The following is an 18506-nucleotide window of genomic DNA, read 5'->3' as shown; positions in this document are numbered from 1 at the left end:
GAGAGCTTGCATTTCCAGTAAGTTCCCAGGTTTTGCTGACAGTGCTGATTGGAAAAATCACTGCTCTAGATGGAGAAGATTAAATATTAATCTGTGCAAGGGAACAGGGTCCTGATTCTGAGAGGGAAAAGATGTATGTAGCTAATATGAACCAGGAGGCATGCAACGCAGCATGTTTTAGGGTGGTATCGGAGTTGCTGACCGGGGTATAGAACATAAAGCTGGAAAGAGGAGAATATATTGATAAGGGCCACTTAAGTCAATTTACTAACTCCGGCTTGGATATCCCAGGCAGAATACTTGATGTGGGTCCTAATCAGCTGTTTGTATTATTTCTTGAAGCTCGGACGTGACTGTAAGCTACGGAAAAATGGAGTAATGATGTTGAAAACATTTTTATATATTATTGAAACAAGGCTCAAGAGGCAAGCAGGAAGATATTAGCTTTGCTCTATTACGTGAGACCAGAGGACCCACCAGTGGTCACTCATTTCACTCTGACAATCTAGAATTTACTGGTGTGGGGGCCAGCCACATCATTGAGCCCTGGCTAAGGTTCATTTAAAGTGAGTCCGATGGGACCACACGTCACCATGTGGTCATTTCCCAACCCGTGTGAGCATAATTGTGGTGGATACTCTCCACAGCTGATTGGGAACCAACTCACTTCCTTTGGTTCCCTGACCTCTGGAGTGACTTAATATGGTGGGAAGACCATGGGGAAATCCCTGAAGCTTTCTGTCCCCAGGCAAGGTGGCACAGCAGAAATAATACTACATCTCAGGAGAAACAGCACAGTTAGGGCAACATCAAAGATCTGAAGTCTATAGGAGCTGTGGTCTCCACTGCATGCCCACTCAACAATTTGCTTTGTACCTATGAAATTCAAAGGGTCACGTGCATGATAAAGAACTTCTGTGTACCCAAGCGCTGTTCCAACTGAGGCTCCTGCACTGAATGTGGTCTTCAGACAAACTTTGGTGCTTGGTTGGTTCTGAATGAACTGGCAAAAGCATGCTTTTTATCCCCAGCCCTATAGAGGATCATTCCTTACCATCACATCCTACTCCTAAGCACAATATTAGTAATGTGGAGCCTCTCCTATATTTCTGTGGGACATACTAGCCTTTGTCTGAGAAACAGGGCATATAAGTGAACCATAGTGCTCTTAATAAAGTACTTGGCCTTGGAGAATCCAAGAAATGCTGTGGGAAGAGTAACGTATAGGGGCAAATCCCATGGATTGGAGTACAGGGGAATTTCTAAATCAACATTTTTCCAACCTAGCAGAGCAAGCCTCCCTTGGGTAAAATTTTGCTAAATACTTTTAATGATACAAAAGAGAAATAAAACACAGAGTGCTTAAAATCTGCTTGGGAGATCCAATAAATATTCATGAAACCGTGAGTGAACAACACATATCATTAACTCTCAAGACTGTGTGATGAAAACTTTCAAGGGTTCTGGGCCATAGGAGAAGAGAAGAGGCTGGATCAGACCACTGAAGAGAGCTTTATGGAGGAGCTGGGAATTGAGTAAAGACTTCGTGGTGGTATTTGGAAAAGTAGAGTGGAGAATAATACATTTCAGGTAAAGAGGACAATACAAAATACACAGCATGTGAGGAAAGGCACACTGAATTGATGGAACAAGAAAAAACAAACAAACTAGGAAGTAGTTAAGAAAGCAGAGTAAAAATATTTGGTGTCATTAGAGAATGAAGGGAAAGGGTGTTAAATCATTCAGCTTCATTAAATGATGATACAGTACAAAATTAAGAGCGATCATAGACATTTAAGCAGAGGAACTGCACGGTGAAGGTGCCATCTGGCAGACCAATCAGGGAGAAGTGTGCAAAATGGGAATTCTTGATGTTCTTTCTAATGCTTTGACTGTAACTCCATTGCCTTTAAAATTTCTTGCTCCCCTAACTATTCAATAAATCTTGTAAGTCAATACATCCTCCCTCATAGGCATTCTTGCCCTGTACTTTCTCCCTCTGCAATCTCATCTACAGCTGGGTATTTGTTCACCAACTGCTCACAATCCCCACCTCCCCCCCCCCCCATCAATTTCTGTGCAGCCCGCACTCAGCTCCCAGAAATGAATGTCCATCCGGTCTCCAGATACCCTCACTTGGATGATGCCTCAAACAGGGCAACGAGAATTAGGAGGGTTGTCAGTCACACGTAACAAGACTAAACAAAGTGTAGGTCCAATAAGGAAATGATATTTTTCAGGCAATAAAAACTCCAAGGGCAGACAGTCCAGTGCTCCTGCATTTGGGCAAAGTTTTAGCTTCTTTCTTTGGTCATGCTGAGCTGCCGTTAACGCGTGGCTTGTCTCAGATGGTTATAAGACGACTGTTTCTCCTTCGAGGGATGCATCTTTATTCAAGCAAGAGGAAGGGAAAGGAAGAAGGACAAAAAGCATGTGGAAATAATGTTCATTACTAATGGGAAGAATAACAATTTTCTGGAAGCTCTGGCAGTAACTTCAATTTCTATCTCATTGGCCAGAAATACATTAACATTGCTACCACTAGATGCATGGAGGTATGGAAAATTGAGTCTTTACCCACATATGGTAATAGAGCCTCACAAAAACAAGGTAGTGTTCGTAAAAAGAAGGGTCCCAAATAAGCGATGAGAAGCCTCTGTTGCAACATCTAGAATTCAACTCATGACGGCCCCTTCTGATTAGGTCCTCTGTACAGCACGCATCTGTGCATGGTTCCCATCCTCCAGTTCCTCGAGCCAGATAAGTAGTGCTCATCTTTACAACCCCTCTCTGTGGCACGTCCCTTCTACAGCCATGCATGCCAGTGTCCCTGATGCCAACACTAAAGCTGGATTCCAGTTAACATGCTGTATCTCCTGAATTACTGAAGCACCATGCTTTAACCTTGCATTCAACCCTACAGTCAAGACTCTTCCAGTCCCTCTACTATTTTTGTACCGAGTGAACTTCTTAAAGCAAATTGGAGAATGTCACCCACTGTTTTACATGCACAGTGGCTTTACTTCATTGCTCTTACTTAGAGATGGCACTCAGGGGGCATCTGAATGGCTCAGTCAGTTAAGCATCTGACTCTTGATTTTGGCTCAAGTCATGATCTCACTGTCATGAGATTGAGCCCAGCATTGGGCTGAGTGTGGAGCCTGCTTAAGGTTCTCTCTCGCCCTCTCTCGTCTTCCACCCCCACCTCAAAGAACAACAACAACAAACACAAAACTTTCGTAAAGATGGCACTCATTAACACGACCTAGTGTGCTCCTTAAATCAAACTGCTGACAAATCGTATCTCGGCACCCTCTGCAAATGCCGGGCACACTGGCTTTGCCTGAGTTTCTGTTCTTTCCTTGTTCTCTCCTTTAGGGTTTTAAAATATATTCCTTCTCTCTCAGGACCACCCCTACCTCCCAAATTCACTTGGTTTGATTAACCCCAGCCTTTCTTTCAGATTTTCACTCTAGTTTTACTTCCTCAGAGAAAAATCTCCCTTGTCCTCTTGATCAGACCAAAAAAAAAAAAATGTATATTTATCAGTGTGATCGTTTAGTCTCCTGCCTCGGGGTCCACTTATTGTCATGCTCACCTTTGTATCACCTGTTTCTACTGAGATTTCCACTTATATACATTTATGAAGTAAATACACCAAAAAAGGGCCGAGAGAAACTCAGACGACTATCTCCACTCTAAACTCAATCTCTACCAGGGAGAGAAGAGAATCTACAGAAAGAAGTCATCTTCATTAGTTGGAGAGAAGTAATATCCAGGAAAAAGATTCAACCAAGATGAATTAATAAGAAGAAAAATAAACAAGAAAAGGCTATTTTTTTTTTTTACTTATCGATAGGAGCTCAATCCTAAACAAAAGTCTAGCACATAGAATAACTCTTCACATCACTTTAATAATAAAAACTATTATCATACATTCTTGATTCCAATTGCTAAACACATTGTTTGTAAAGGACAGCAATCCATATGAACGTTTTATATTAGGAGGTCAAGGGAGATTTCAGTAGTTATGTTAATGTAGGAGCTACAGAAAAGATAAATTCCATATCTAAAAAATAGTCTTTTAGCTACAAATAGATTTTCTTTCATAATAAGGGAAATATATCTATTGCAAATAAATGGTTCATGACGTCTGAGCTAAAATGAATGTCTTTTAAAGTACAAAGTTTATCAGAATGTGTGGTATGTTCTGGAAGTTCATTTCAACGCTACGATAACAAAACTACAACAGTAACAACACCGAAAAAGAAACTAAATCTTGGAATTAAACATTTGAAAAGTTGTTACTTCCAGATAATGCGATTGGCAAATACAAACCAACAGACAAATAGAAATGAGAGGCATGAGCTAATCTATTAGGATGAAGGAACTTTTATAGGAATTAGGAAACAGTCATATGATAGAATTTTAAAAGACAAACACACCAAAATGTTCATCATGGTCATATACATATAGTTCTAATGTAGGAAATTAATATACATTTCTTTCAGTTTGGGGATTTTCTTTTTTTTTAAATTTTTTTTTTCAACGTTTATTTATTTTTGGGACAGAGAGAGACAGAGCATGAACGGGGGAGGGGCAGAGAGAGAGGGAGACACAGAATCGGAAACAGGCTCCAGGCTCTGAGCCATCAGCCCAGAGCCCGACGCGGGGCTCGAACTCACGGACGGCAAGATCGTGACCTGGCTGAAGTCGGACGCTTAACCGACTGCGCCACCCAGGCGCCCCCAGTTTGGGGATTTTCATATTACTTATCTAGTCAGAAAGAATAGTTGCTCTATAAATTGTAAAGGAATGGAAAATAACATTTTTTAGAGTTTTAGTTCCTTAATATACAGAGTTCATATTGGTCCTTATTCTTGTCAACCCCTAAATCATTTCCTGGCTTTAAGTTAGACACTAATGTAGATAAATGAACTCTACTGGGTCACTTGGGTGTCATTCAGTACAATGTTCTATTCTGGAAAGTGTAGGAAAGTGCATAACCCATGTGGACTGATACAAATGGAAACTGGGCATTTTTAGTGATGACTTTTCTTTGTAGACAATGTATCAGAGCACACAAGGTGAAAAACTTACCATCCTTCCCATATTTTAACCTTGAAAGGTGATATTTTATTTTGTCATGCTTTTATTTGCCAAAATAACTCCAAATTTCTTTCGATATAACTGTTTTCAGGAGTATTTAAGAAACTTTAAACAGTATCACTGGTGGGAAATCTTACGTTTAGAGAATGAATTTGATTTTGGAAATTAGGCAAATGCCATTCATAACAGGTGTGATGCATAAGTCTCTGATCGTGGCACATACCAACATTTTGGTCAAATATCACAGGATATATGATACAAGGGCATTGATTTTACTTGGCGTCTCAGGACCTGGTTCGATAACACCTGTGCTAAAGGTTGTAAATTTTAGAGAAATCCCTTAAGCATTTTGAACCTCTGTTTTATCACCTTGAATTGTAGTGATATTATTAACTTCCCTTTCTTCAGAGTTTCTGATCAGAAACCGATATGTCAAGTCACTGTCCTTGTTTCTGTCGTAAACAGGGTCTATATAGATACCTCTGGCAGTGGGAGTGTTTTTGACGTTCATGGCTTCGGAACTGACAAATCATGAAATGCATGTTTGCCAAACGTGTTTAATTAAAGTAGAAATGAAAGTTTAATTTAGAACCCTATCATTTCTAAAACACAAACATCTGACTACAATACTTTCAACATTAGAGTTTAGGCAGAGAGTACCTTTTCCTTCTGGGTTTTACGTAAGTGGTCTGACTCCACTATTCCTCATTTAATAGATCTTGGGCGTAAGCAGCCAAGTCGATAAACTACTTTCCATAGTAGATACAAAGTTTATAACCATTCTTTATCTCAGAATATAATAAATACTTTCTTAGTATATACTTATGTGCACAAAATGTCCTTCTTACAGTTTTGGGGAGGAGGTTATCAGAAGTACGTAGCAATGATGATAAATAAATAGTTACTACATTCATGCTGAATCAATTTTTCCTGGTGGGCAGATAACCACTTTTGAGCAGTATTAATTTCGTTCTCACTTCCAACTGTCGTTTTCCTCAAACGTTACTCAGGTTTCAAGATCTAGCTCAATAGAACAATTGCCCCTTTGTTCTATATAAAACGTGGACTCTGGTTCTTTGGAGATGTGAACAGACAGGCTTGATACAGCATTTTGTGTAGAAATTTACGGTGATGTCTTCTTAAATCAGGACTCCAAACCTACTCCGGACGCTAAAGTGTTACGAAGTTTTGTTCAGTATGCTGTGCAGATTGCCAACAGCAGATCCTACAATCGATGGTTTCAAAACACGCAGAAGATGCGCACACAGACATTGGTATACACATAATACCTACACGCATGTCTAATCTTGTACAAAAGAACCTGTTAAGTTGTACTAGTTCATATCCTGAAGCTTAAGATATTTTGTCCTTGGGGCACCTGGGTGGCTCAGTGGGTTAAGCGTCGGACTTCAGCTCCAGTGGGTCATGATCTCACGGTTGGTGAGTTCGAGCCCCGACTCCGGCTCTGTGCTGACACCACGGATTCTCTCTCTCTCTCTCTCTCTCTCTCTGCCCCTTCCTCACTGCCCCCCTCCTCTCAAAATGAATAAACTTAATAATAAAATAAAATATTTTGTCATCATTTTAATCATTCTGGTTTTATATTAAAAGCACAAGTCATGTACCTTGTAACAATATTTAAAAATTGGGGGGAACAGACAGGATTCACACGGCCCACTTCTCAAGTGTCATAGTCATTTCGCAAAGGGTCATAACCCATTCGCATTTCACGTGAGTGATTTTAATGAAGAGGAATTCACTTTTAAGTATCATTTAAATGAGAGGCTGGAGTCTCCTGCAGACTTCGTAAGCGCGAGCTTAGATTCTGTATGTTTGCTGACTTTTCTTTCTCAGCATCCTTTGCCCTCTTCTCATTGCCTGAAATCCAAATGTCGGCACCCACAGAGATTAAACTCGGTCTCCCTTGATCATTAGGCGCCCAGTCCCTCGGGAAGCGTATCCAATCATAAGATTTTATTCTGAGAAGCCCCAGATTCCTGTAATTTATGTTTCTGGCCTCTCCCCACCACGCAAGCAACTCCTGGCGCCTACCTGACAACGCCACATGCGTGCCTAATAGAGATGTCAAATTTCATTTGTCAAAATACGTGGCGTACATCCTGATTTCTCCCTCGAGGCCTTCTTCAGGGACACCCCCTGAATCACAATGGCGATTTGTGAATTAGAAAAAAAAAAAACAAAACGAAACAAACAAAGGGGCCAGATACACACCAAAACGTTGGCTGCTGGCAGGCAGACCACGCTGCACACTGCATTTCCATATCAAAAGAAGAAAAAGCACTTTGGCAAAAACCAGCCCGGAGCAAAGAGCACGGTTTGGGGATTTCTACCATACTCACCACTCACTGCCGTGGCTGGAGAAACGTTGTACAGCGGACAGTCTGCACAACCTCATGCAGATGCCCTCCCCTGCTGGCTCCTCGAACTGTTCTCTGTGTTCACGGTGCCTCCGTTGTTGTCACTCAGGCCACGGACCCGTTTCTTAATGTCCCTCCAGTCGTCCCACCTTCCAGAACATTCTCCTGGTTTTGCCTCCGCGTGACAGCCAGAATCTGACCACGGCTCCCCACCCCTGGGGCTTCGACCCTGACCCCGGTAGCCTTCATGTCTTTCCTTGATTATTACAGTTGCCTCTGCTTTCCTGTTTCCACTTAAAATGTATGTTTCAACCCGGGAATAAAAGTCAGATAGTAAAAAATTTTCCACTGGTTTCTCGTCTCCCTCAGAGGAAATGCTTTCAGTTGCCTGAAGACCAGCACGATGTGCCCAAAGTTTATCCCTTTGGCTGTCTGGACATCCGTGCCTCCCAGCTGGGGCAAACAGCATCAACCACACTGGTCCTTGCAGTTCCCAAGGCCGGCCCTGGTCTTTGGACTTGTCCTTCCCTCACCTGGATTGCCCAGTCTCCCCCCTGCGCACTTGGCTGTATACCAGGGGCTTCTGATCTTTGCCTCGCATCTACTTCCCCTACGATCCTGTTTCAACTTCAGCTCTTCCCTACATGATCCCAGTGTCCCTTCCCCTTCTCTATTAGTCCCTGTAACACGTAGATCCATTTGACATCATCACTTCTACCGTAGACCTTTCCTGGCCATGTGCTCTAACATTCAACTCCCCCACTCCTCGTTTTCCCAGGACTTCTCTCCTGAATACTTACGACTGACTATTCCAGATTGTTCTACAGGGATTTGTCCTCTGTATTATTGTTATTCTTCTGTGGTCTTATTGAGTGCAATTCCTTATTCCTCTAACTTCCTGGCATTCCTCTGTATGGAGGCCTGCACCACCATTCCATTATTATTGGGATTCCATTTTCATTATTTTTTAGAGTTCTATCCCCAAAAACTCTCATAAGAATAACTTTGCACTCTCCTGGCAATATTTTTGTACGGTAGAATTTTTGCAGTAGAATTGCCATGTCTCAGTCTACATGCATTTTGAAAAAGAGCAGATAGTACTTATGGTTTTTCCAAGAATTATTGCTACATCATGTTCCCTAAGTCGGATATGAGAATGCCAAACTCTCTGTATTCTCAACAGTCTTCTATGTATAACTCCTTAATTTTTTTTTTCCATTCTGAGTGAGAACGATTATAAATTGTTTCAATATATTCTCAGATCTCTTTTGGTCCTTACCTATCTTTCTGACTTCTTTGCAATTTATTTACTTTATAATTTGTTTGTATTTCCACTTGGTTAATTGCATTTTTCACAATGATTTTGAGTAGTTTTTGATATATTTTATGTATGAACTATTTGTTATTAATGTTGCAAATCTCTTTCCTCAACTGGCATTTCTTTTTATTTTTTAGAAAGAGAGAGAGAGAGAGAGCAGGGCTCAATCCCACAACCCTGGGATCATGACATGAGCTGAAATCAAGAGTCAGACATTCAACCAACTGAGTCACCCAGGTACCCCTCAGCTGGTATTTCTTTTTATTTATGTCATCTGCATTTTCTATTGTGCTTACAAATTTTAATTTTTTTAATGTTTATTTATTTCTGAGAGAGAGAGAGAGAGAGAGAGAGAGAGAGACAAAGAACAAGTGAGGGAGGGGCAGAGAGAAGGGAGACACAGAATTCCAAGCAGGCTCCAGGCTCTGAGCTGTCAGCACAGAGCCCAATGTGGAGGCTCAAACTCTTGAACCACAAGATCATGACCTGAGCCAAAACCAAGAGTTGGATGCTTGAGGAGTCCAGGTGGCTCAGTCAGTTGATCATCTGACTTTGGCTCAGGTCGTGATCTCATGGTCCATGTGTTCGAGCCCGACATTGGGCTCTGTGCTGTCGGTTCAGAGCCTGGAGCCTGCTTCGGGTTCTGTGTCTCCCTCTCTCTCTGCCCCTCCCTCACTTTCACTCTGTCTCTCTCTCAAACATAAAAAATTGAATTAAATTAAATTAAATCAAATCAAATCAAATCAAATTAAATTTTAAAAACAGAGGTGGATGCTTAACTGACTGAGCCACCCAGGTACCCCAAATTTACTACTGCCTTTTAAATGAGTTCAACCAGCAATCCTGCTTTTAAGGTCTAGAATAATTATATTATATATATATATATATATATATATATATATATATATAAAGAAGTACATAATAATGTTCTCTTACCATATTTGTGTTCTGTGCTATGTAGAACAATGAATACCACTTAAAAGCAAATCAATTCCTTTCTTTATAAAAACAACTATTATACAGGAAAGAGCTTTTGAGCTTCCCCATAGTAAAATTTTTAATTCAGAAAAACAACCACTTTCTATCTCTTCATTTTAGTCAGATCACAAAAAAAAATATGCCAAAAATGTTCAAAATCACGACTTCATCTCAGCACACTTTTCTTTTAATTATTTTCATATGTTTAAAAGGAAATACATGAAACCATAGGTGTGAAATTCGAAGATCCTCCTGAGTCTTAATTCTCACTGACTTTGAGAATTCACAGTGGTGGCCCCCTGCTTTTGATATTGCTGTGGCCCATGACGCTGCTGTCTGGAACACTGGGTCCTCTTCTAACTCTCTCACTGGAGCCTGCCCCAGTACTGTAAGACCCATTATATCCTATAAATAAGAACACTCTACAGGGCTTTTCCCCCTACAACCTTCTATCTTTCTGTATTAGCATGGTTTCTACTGTCCTTTTTGCTGGATGATTCTTCTCAATACCATCCTTCCAAATTCTGGCTCTTCTTTATAGATCCATGCTCAAAATTCTCCAAACAAATTTCATTGTAGTTTCCTACTAAGCAGCTTCTTTCCTTCAATGGTTCTCGGTTTCTGTCGATACTATCATAGTTAATCTTGGTCACTTCTGCTCAGTATTTATGGTTTTGTCTTGAGTGTGTTCCAATCAAACAACTATACTTGATTCTCCCTCCCTCATGTCTTTCCATTTCCTTCCATCATCACCACTTTTAGACTGTTCTCACTTTTCCAAAGTGTTGCAAAAGTTTTCTGCTATCTTTTCCTGAGCTCACAAATACCACCGCCAGATTGATTTCCCCAGATCATCTTGCCATTGTCATTATAAGGGAAAATAGGTACTTCCTCAATAACTATTTGTGGACCACCTAGTTGAAATGTACTGACTCCCCCTTACCAACAGCATGTAGATAAAAAGGTTTTGAACCGGCAATTTAGATTTCTGTATTAGGTTACATTTTGTATATATGTATATTACATTATAATTTTATCCTTCCTTAGAGCTCTGTTCCCAGACGTGAGCTCTGGTTTATTACCACCCTATGATGCATTCATAACTATGCCTCTGCATCCATAACATACCATGTATGCAAAAGATACTTTGGTTCTTTTCATTCAAACGCTGTACATCCTTCAGGTAGAAATACAAAATTGACTTCCCATGAAAAGTTCCTTCATTGTTCAGACTCTCGACTTGTTCCTAGTTTCCAATGTCTGTGATATGTAACTCATTGATCACTTCTCCACTACTTTGTATTATGGTTTTCTGTATCTATATGTTATCTTTCCAGTTAGACTAACATGTAACGTCTGAAATATATTTTTACTTTTGGTTCCTTCTCAGCTTTGGCAGTGTCTTTAATAATTCTAGTGCAGCATGGCGCAATGGCAAGAGCATTGGGACAGGGGTTTTACATTGGATCCCTGACCCTTCAAATAAAACTTCTTGATAATTCTCACCACACAACTTTCTAGCTTCATTGTATAATCCCTACACCCACACGTTCTCCTCTTTGTATGTTCTGTTACTCTTGCACCTACATAGACTTGTCTGATAGCCTGGTATGTACTTTCTTCATTGTACATTCCTTTCTTCACTGTGAAATTCTGCAATATACAGTTTGTAAGACGCTGGACCACATATATTGGTTTTCATCTCATGATCATCTCTGTGTTGACTGTCCCATTCCACCAACTAGTGAGAAACATTTGATCTCAAGTCCAGTGGAATTCAATCAATCCCAGATTTTCCATGTCAGGGCATCCTATCTCCCTCTTTCTCCCTGTGATGGCATCTAGGTTTTCCCTCATTCGGAGGTGGTTATTGGCCACATTGCGGACACCGATCTTCTGGTCATTCTCTCACCAATCCATAGAGATGGATTTCTATCCAGTCATGTGATTCCAACTGCATCCACTACTGCCAACCTTTGCCTTGACCTCAAGGTGTCTTAGGTTTTGGGATTTTCAGTGCCTCCACACTACTCTTAGTTACTTCTTTCATTTTACTGGCTGTTGTTACCTAAGTCTCCTTTGTCAGACACCCCATCAATTCACCTCTGCTATGCTCTTCCGTGCCTGCACCGCCCTAATACAATAAAGAAGAGATTTTGAGGGTTGCCTTGGTTTTCTCTCAAGCTCCAATTCCACCTCAATACTGTTTCTCATCCAGTGGTAGCCCACCACCTCTCTTCGGCTATATCTTTGTCATGCTGCTCTGGGCACATCAAACATGTCACCATTTACTTTAATCCCTGTGATTTGTGTCTCCTAGATCGCGTTGCATGTTAAGGCAGTTCACTGAATTTATCACTTATTTTGCCGATGGGGAGATCAGAGGCAACCTAGGCTAAAACCTGAACATTTGAAAGAGGAGAAACTTAATAGCAGAATTGTAACATACATGCATTACGGACATGTATTCACAGTGACATATTTGGGATCCCCGTCTCTATTGTTGAAAAGAAAATTTCCGCAACATATTTTCAATAAAAATTTTACTGACCTGGAATTATTACCCAGGTCAAAGAAGAGATAACGATCATCAGCTCATGTCTTACTCCTTCCAAGTTACAAACATGGCTCCCCAAATCACCATATAAATATATGTTTATACACACACACACACACGCACAATTTATATTCGTTTGTTTTCCTTTACCTGAGATTCAACCTCTGAGATTCTCCTTTATACTTATTTTCTTATTTTAATTGCTCCATTGTATGAATATTGTGATTTATGTACCCATATTTTTGTTCATGGGCTTTTGAAATATTCTCAGATTTTAGCAATTATGAGTGCTGTTGCCAGGAATATTACTAAAGGCAGCTTTTGATGCACATATACACCGTCATACAAACATGTATATACCCTTCTTCTGGGCATGGATAGGAATGCAAGTTCTGGATTAGGCTAGGTCTATCAAACTTTAGCTGATATTGGCCAACTGTTTTACAAAGTACATGGACCATTTTAAATTTGTGTTTTGCTTCACTGCTTTGCTTTTTACCCAACAGAATTTAATAATTTGGTAAATATGCTGAGAAGGAAACGGCTGAACCCAGTTTACTTTGGTATACCTCCTTAATTCCTGGCTGCCTTGATTTCCCCACATGGCAATTTTTATCTCCACGCATCTTTGATTATCAAAAGCTTTGCTAGCTTCTCTGAATTTTAGCATCAACTCTTTGCCTGAAGACTTAGCTTCTTGTCCTATACCAAAAAATGGTGCATGATCTTGGGAAAAAAATAGTTTCAACAAGGCCAGTCCACTGCTCTGAAAACCCCAGTAAGATCTTGACCTGCATGCCTGGTTGAATCAGTAGTTTCTAACATCTTCTGTTTTGTTTTGTGTGTTTGTTTTTGAGATGGCATTTGTCCCAATTGCTCTCAACAGGGGTGCTGGTTTTCTAAGAGCTATTTCTCTGACATATTTGGTAAAATTGTTAAAATGTCTCTAGTTAAAAATCTTGGGGGTATGGATGGGTGACTATTCTAGATTTCTATGGTTAGGAGAGCTGAAGCATATCCCATGATAAGAGGTACAGTATTGTACCTGATATGCCTGAACTAATAGAAGGGAATTCATGTACTGAAAACCCGATCTGCCAAAGAGTTTGTATATTTTGAGCCTCCGATCCCAGATGAGCTAAAATAATGAGTATGATAATGTGTGTATTTGTCTCTACATCCAAACCTTTTGAATGAGGCCCCATTGGCAAGCCATGCCAACACTCTGTTCAAATTCCAGATGGCGGATTGCTTCCGGTTCCAACAGTTCCGCAATTAACAACTGGCTTAGCTTTGGTGTCAAAACCGAACACTTACCTTCTAAGTTGTCATTTACAAAAATTCCATGTTATCTCTCAACTACTATGACTTCAATATCATTAGCAATGACAGAATATAAACATGAGAGTCAAATCAGTTCTTATCTAGTCCCTCCAGCAAAACCAAAAGCAGTTAAAGCAAAAGGGGCAGAATGTTAAAGAGAAATAGGCCTTTACCAGTACAAACGTGTTTTTGTTAGTAAAAGAGGGACATCTTCTGTAATTACTGGGTGCATCATGTATGAATCTTTATTGATTTGTTAAACAAATAACTAACATATAGTTACTAAATGCGACGCAAACGTTCTCACGCAAAAGGACAATCAACTACGTGAAGCCCATTTGTTGCACAAGCAAGTGTATTACGTCAAGATTATGTCTCCAAGTATGTTGAATTCACGATATGCTTTTATGCTTTGGAATCTTAAAAAAGATAGTATTTAAAAAATTTGGTTGCACCTAAGAGAAATAGTTAAAGGCACGATATAAATCCAGAAATACAAAGTACCAAGGTTGGGGTGAGTGGAAATCAATCTTGTACTTCCAACCGAGCTCACCACTTGTCTAGCAATTATCATAAGTGCTTCCCCACCACTGAGAGTGAGAAAGGAAGCTGCCGTTGCCGCCACTTCTGGGTTGTACGTTGCTATTTTATCCAATCCATTCCTGTAAATAACTTCTGAGAAACCTTAAATACCCATTTCAAAAGCACTTCTTAAAGCAAAGTACTCGCTTGTTCTGCCTTCTCAGAACTTGGTGTTTCGATTGCCAAAAATTCACAAAGGATGGAACAGGCCTGCTGAGAAAATAGAAAAAAAAAAAAAAAAAAAGACAGAATTAGCACCTAGCATTATACGCAGGTGCTCTGCTTTACTTTTCTTTTTAATGGTAGCAATACGTTGTTTTAGCTAATTCATAGACACTTAGGTAAAAGGAAAACTCAACTGGGAACAAAATGTCTTCAATTTGGCCTAGGTTAATTAAAAAGACTTGGGGCGCCTGGGTGGCGCAGTCGGTTAAGCGTCCGACTTCAGCCAGGTCACGATCTCGCGGTCCGTGAGTTCGAGCCCGCGTCGGGCTCTGGGCTGATGGCTCAGAGCCTGGAGCCTGTTTCCGATTCTGTGTCTCCCTCTCTCTCTGCCCCTCCCCCGTTCATGCTCTGTCTCTCTCTGTCCCAAAAATAAATAAAAAACGTTGAAAAAAAATTAAAAAAAAAAAAGACCTATGCTTGATTACCATATTTACCATATGGACCTCTCGTATTTTTTTTATTTTTTGTAATGTTTTTATTTTATTTTTGAGAGAGAGAAACACAGCACGGGCAGGGGAAGGGCAGAGAGAGAGGGAGACACAGAATCTGAAGCAGGCTCCAGTCTCTGAGCTGTTGGCACAAAGCCAACGTGGGGCTCCAACTCACAAACTGTGACATCATGACCTGAGCTGAAGTCAGATGCTTAATTGATGGAGCCATCCAGGTGCCCCATCTAGTATTTTCTTGATGAGCGCACATAACATCAACACGTCTGGATGACCTTTGGGAGAACTGCATCTTATGTCAGAAGATTAGTTATAAACTATTTCAAACAGATATGTTTCAATTAAAACCACAAGGAAAGGGGCGCCTGGGTGGCTCAGTCGGTTGGCCGAATGACTTGGCTCAGGTCATGATCTCATGGTCTAGTGGGTTGAGCCCCGCGTTGGACTCTATGCTGACAGCTCAGACCCTGGAGCCTGCTTCAGATTCTGTGTCTCCCTCTCTCTCTTCTCCTCCCTTCTTTGTGTTCTGTCAAAAATAAATAACCATTAAAACACACACACACACACACACACACACAGGGAAATAATACATGTTAGAAATCTGCTTAACTGCATGTGGTTGTGGCTCGGACACTGACTAGTGTGTTCTGTGACCTGGCCATGTCGTAATCCTGCAGTAGTAACACTGAGAGTTGGAATCCATGATCTACTCCAGTGTTCCTCAACTCTCGTGTTCCATCATTCACTGCCTGCCTGCTGTCACTCCTAGATGGATCTTTGCAACAGAATTCTAGCTGGCTCGTCGTCCTTCACCTATTTTTACCAGGCTCCATACTCTTCCCCACCCTACCAGGCACCCCCCCGCCCCTTGCATATAGCTTCATCACACATCAATCGTCTCTCTGACTCCTTTTCGTTCAAGTCCAAATTGATCTATTTCACATTCAATATATATAATGATCTTCTATCGTTCTAATGTTATATTCCACTAGTTCTCCCAAGGTTACATCCTTATCTCACTGTTGTGTTTTGTTTGTTTGTTTTTTCATTTTTCCCTCTAACCTTACCTTTAACCTACTTATCCATTTACTTCCGCTGTTCTGCACACCTGAAATGCTCTGTCTCGTTCCCTCCTCTCCACCATTCCAAAAAAGCATCATCTTGTCAATGGCCACCAATAACCATGTCAGGCCATTATTTTGTTTTCTTAACTCTTATTTAAGTATCACCAAGGTTTTGTGAATTTGGTCTCCCCCAAATGCATTGTAAGCTCCTTGAAAGCTAGGCTAGTGCCAGGGATTGTAGAGCATATGTGTGGCTGGCTGCACCATAGCATCTGTCTCAATGCTTCTGAATTCCTTGTCACGTATACCCACGAATCAGATATTCTATTTAAGAATAAGTACATTTTCACCAAGGTACTAACTGGTACATATCGGATAAAAGAAGTAGGCATCTGATCAAATTGAACTTTTTCTAATGAGCTAGGAACCAATTCATGGGGACTCCTCACAAGGTCTGAAGGAACTAAGGGGATTCTAGAGGGATGCTCTGAAAGGATTTGTTTGTTGTGTGTGCAGAGTCCATCAAGGAGGAGGGTTTTTACATCTTTTCATTCAAGTCCACTGAGAGAGGCTTCATTTGAATCATTCATGAAGCTTAAAACTTGTCTCTTACAGTTGGGGGAGTGAGGAGATGGTGTTTTGGTCAAAGTTCTCCTATAGTGTAGTTATTAGATAGATAGATAGAAGATAGATTAAGATATTTTGAGGGCTTGGCTCACATGATTGTGGAGGCTGATAACTCTGAAATTTAGAGGGCAGTCTGGCAAGCTGAAAACTCAGGCAGAAGCTGATGCTGCACGATTGAGGCACAATATCTTCTTTTCTGGGGAAGCTTTAGTTCCCACTCTGAAGGCCTTCATCTCATGGGATGAGGCCCACCCACCTTATCAAGGATAATCTCCTTTATTCAAAGTCAACTGTTTCTAGATGTGAAACACATCTACACAGTACCTTCACAGGAATACCTAGATTAGTATTTGACTGAATGACTGGGTACTGTAGCCCAGATAAGCTGACACATGAAACTGACCGTCACAGGTGGCATTTGAACTTCTGCCTGAGAAATCTCAAAAACAAGCAACACTATCAGACGTGACGGTAGACACAAATAAAAGGTCGCTGCTCCCCTGAGATTGCTCTGCTCCACTGGAGTTTGCCAGGACACAGGACGTGTGGTCCTCATCAGCTTAAGGGAGATCCAGAATTAAGTCACCTTAAATTCTGTTGCATAGGACTATCTCAAAGGGGACGCGGACCTCATCCCAGAGTTGCTGAAGGCATCACAGGATCCCTAGTGACTGAGAAGTGAGTAGATGATGAGCTAGAGAACATATACTAATTGCATTAGAAGCTGCAGGTAAGATGGTCTCAGCAATGGGAGGTAGGTCCCCATAGCACCCCAAGGGCCCGGTAGAAAAGGAGGCTGCTATATGCATGGGCTGTTACAGGAAACCAAAAAGTCAGCATTCAGCAGCTCCATTTGTAAAGTAAGACATTCTTGCTCCCCTTTCCTGTCCTCTGTGCACTCCCTCCGATCCTTAAGTAGTTAGAAATAGTACACAGTGAGTGAGGAGGTGGACAATAATGAGGGGTAAGGAAGCCAATAACAGCCCTCTCCCCCACCCCCACCCCCCACCCCCAAGGCTTCAGGTTGCCAGCCCAAGCCCAACGGAGCTGAAGTGTGGTAGTTTCCACTTCGACCAAAAATTTATATGTCTGACTGTTTCATGGGAATGGAAGTCTAAGAACCAATCTGAGATTTCTGTGACTGTTTCTCAAAGTAACAAAAAAATTTGCCATGTAAGAGTTCTCAGGGAGAGCCAGGAGACCATGCAAATTTTCAACCAGGGACACAGGAAGAAGTTTCCACACTGTACATTTTACACGTACAATGAGTGATACATTAAAGTTGCTTTGTTATACTCCATGGGAGGCAGAACATGTGGTACAGAAATGTGTAAAATAGAATATTAGAGATAGTAAAGTTTTGGAAGCTAAGGATAATAGGAAGTTAGGGATTATATGAAATGTATAGATCTGGAGGGACCAGAAAGGGGAAAGAATGACTAAGTGTGACTTATTTGGTAGACTGGGGGACACTGGTCTAACTGAGGACTACTACAAGGGCTGTAGCACACAGCAGTTTTTAACTGGATGGATAAGAGCTTTGATTCCACAAGCATTGACGGTCTTTGGGTGTTTTGAAAAGTAGACTACTGTGATTCAATCTGTGATGAGTTTGCAAATTGCTAGTGACAATACATATAAATACATCCACATGTATCTACGGGTGCTGTTATGTAGTATCGGGTATCATCCTAGTATTTTATGTAAAGCAGTCATCTTGCATATTTTAAGCTACCTTCCGCGTTTTCCTCTTTCCTTAAAGAAGACGCATTCGACAAGGAATCAAGTCCTGGAAACTGGGCATCTAATTTCCCTACTGACTCTCTTCTGGTGACATCTATAAATCAAGATCCAAACAGAAAAATAAGGGTGACCTTAAGAGAAAGTAGGAACAGTTAA

This window comes from Prionailurus bengalensis, chromosome A1 (assembly GCF_016509475.1).
Source record: "Prionailurus bengalensis isolate Pbe53 chromosome A1, Fcat_Pben_1.1_paternal_pri, whole genome shotgun sequence".
NCBI lineage: Eukaryota > Metazoa > Chordata > Mammalia > Carnivora > Felidae > Prionailurus > Prionailurus bengalensis.
Note: the sequence above shows the minus strand (reverse complement) of the source record.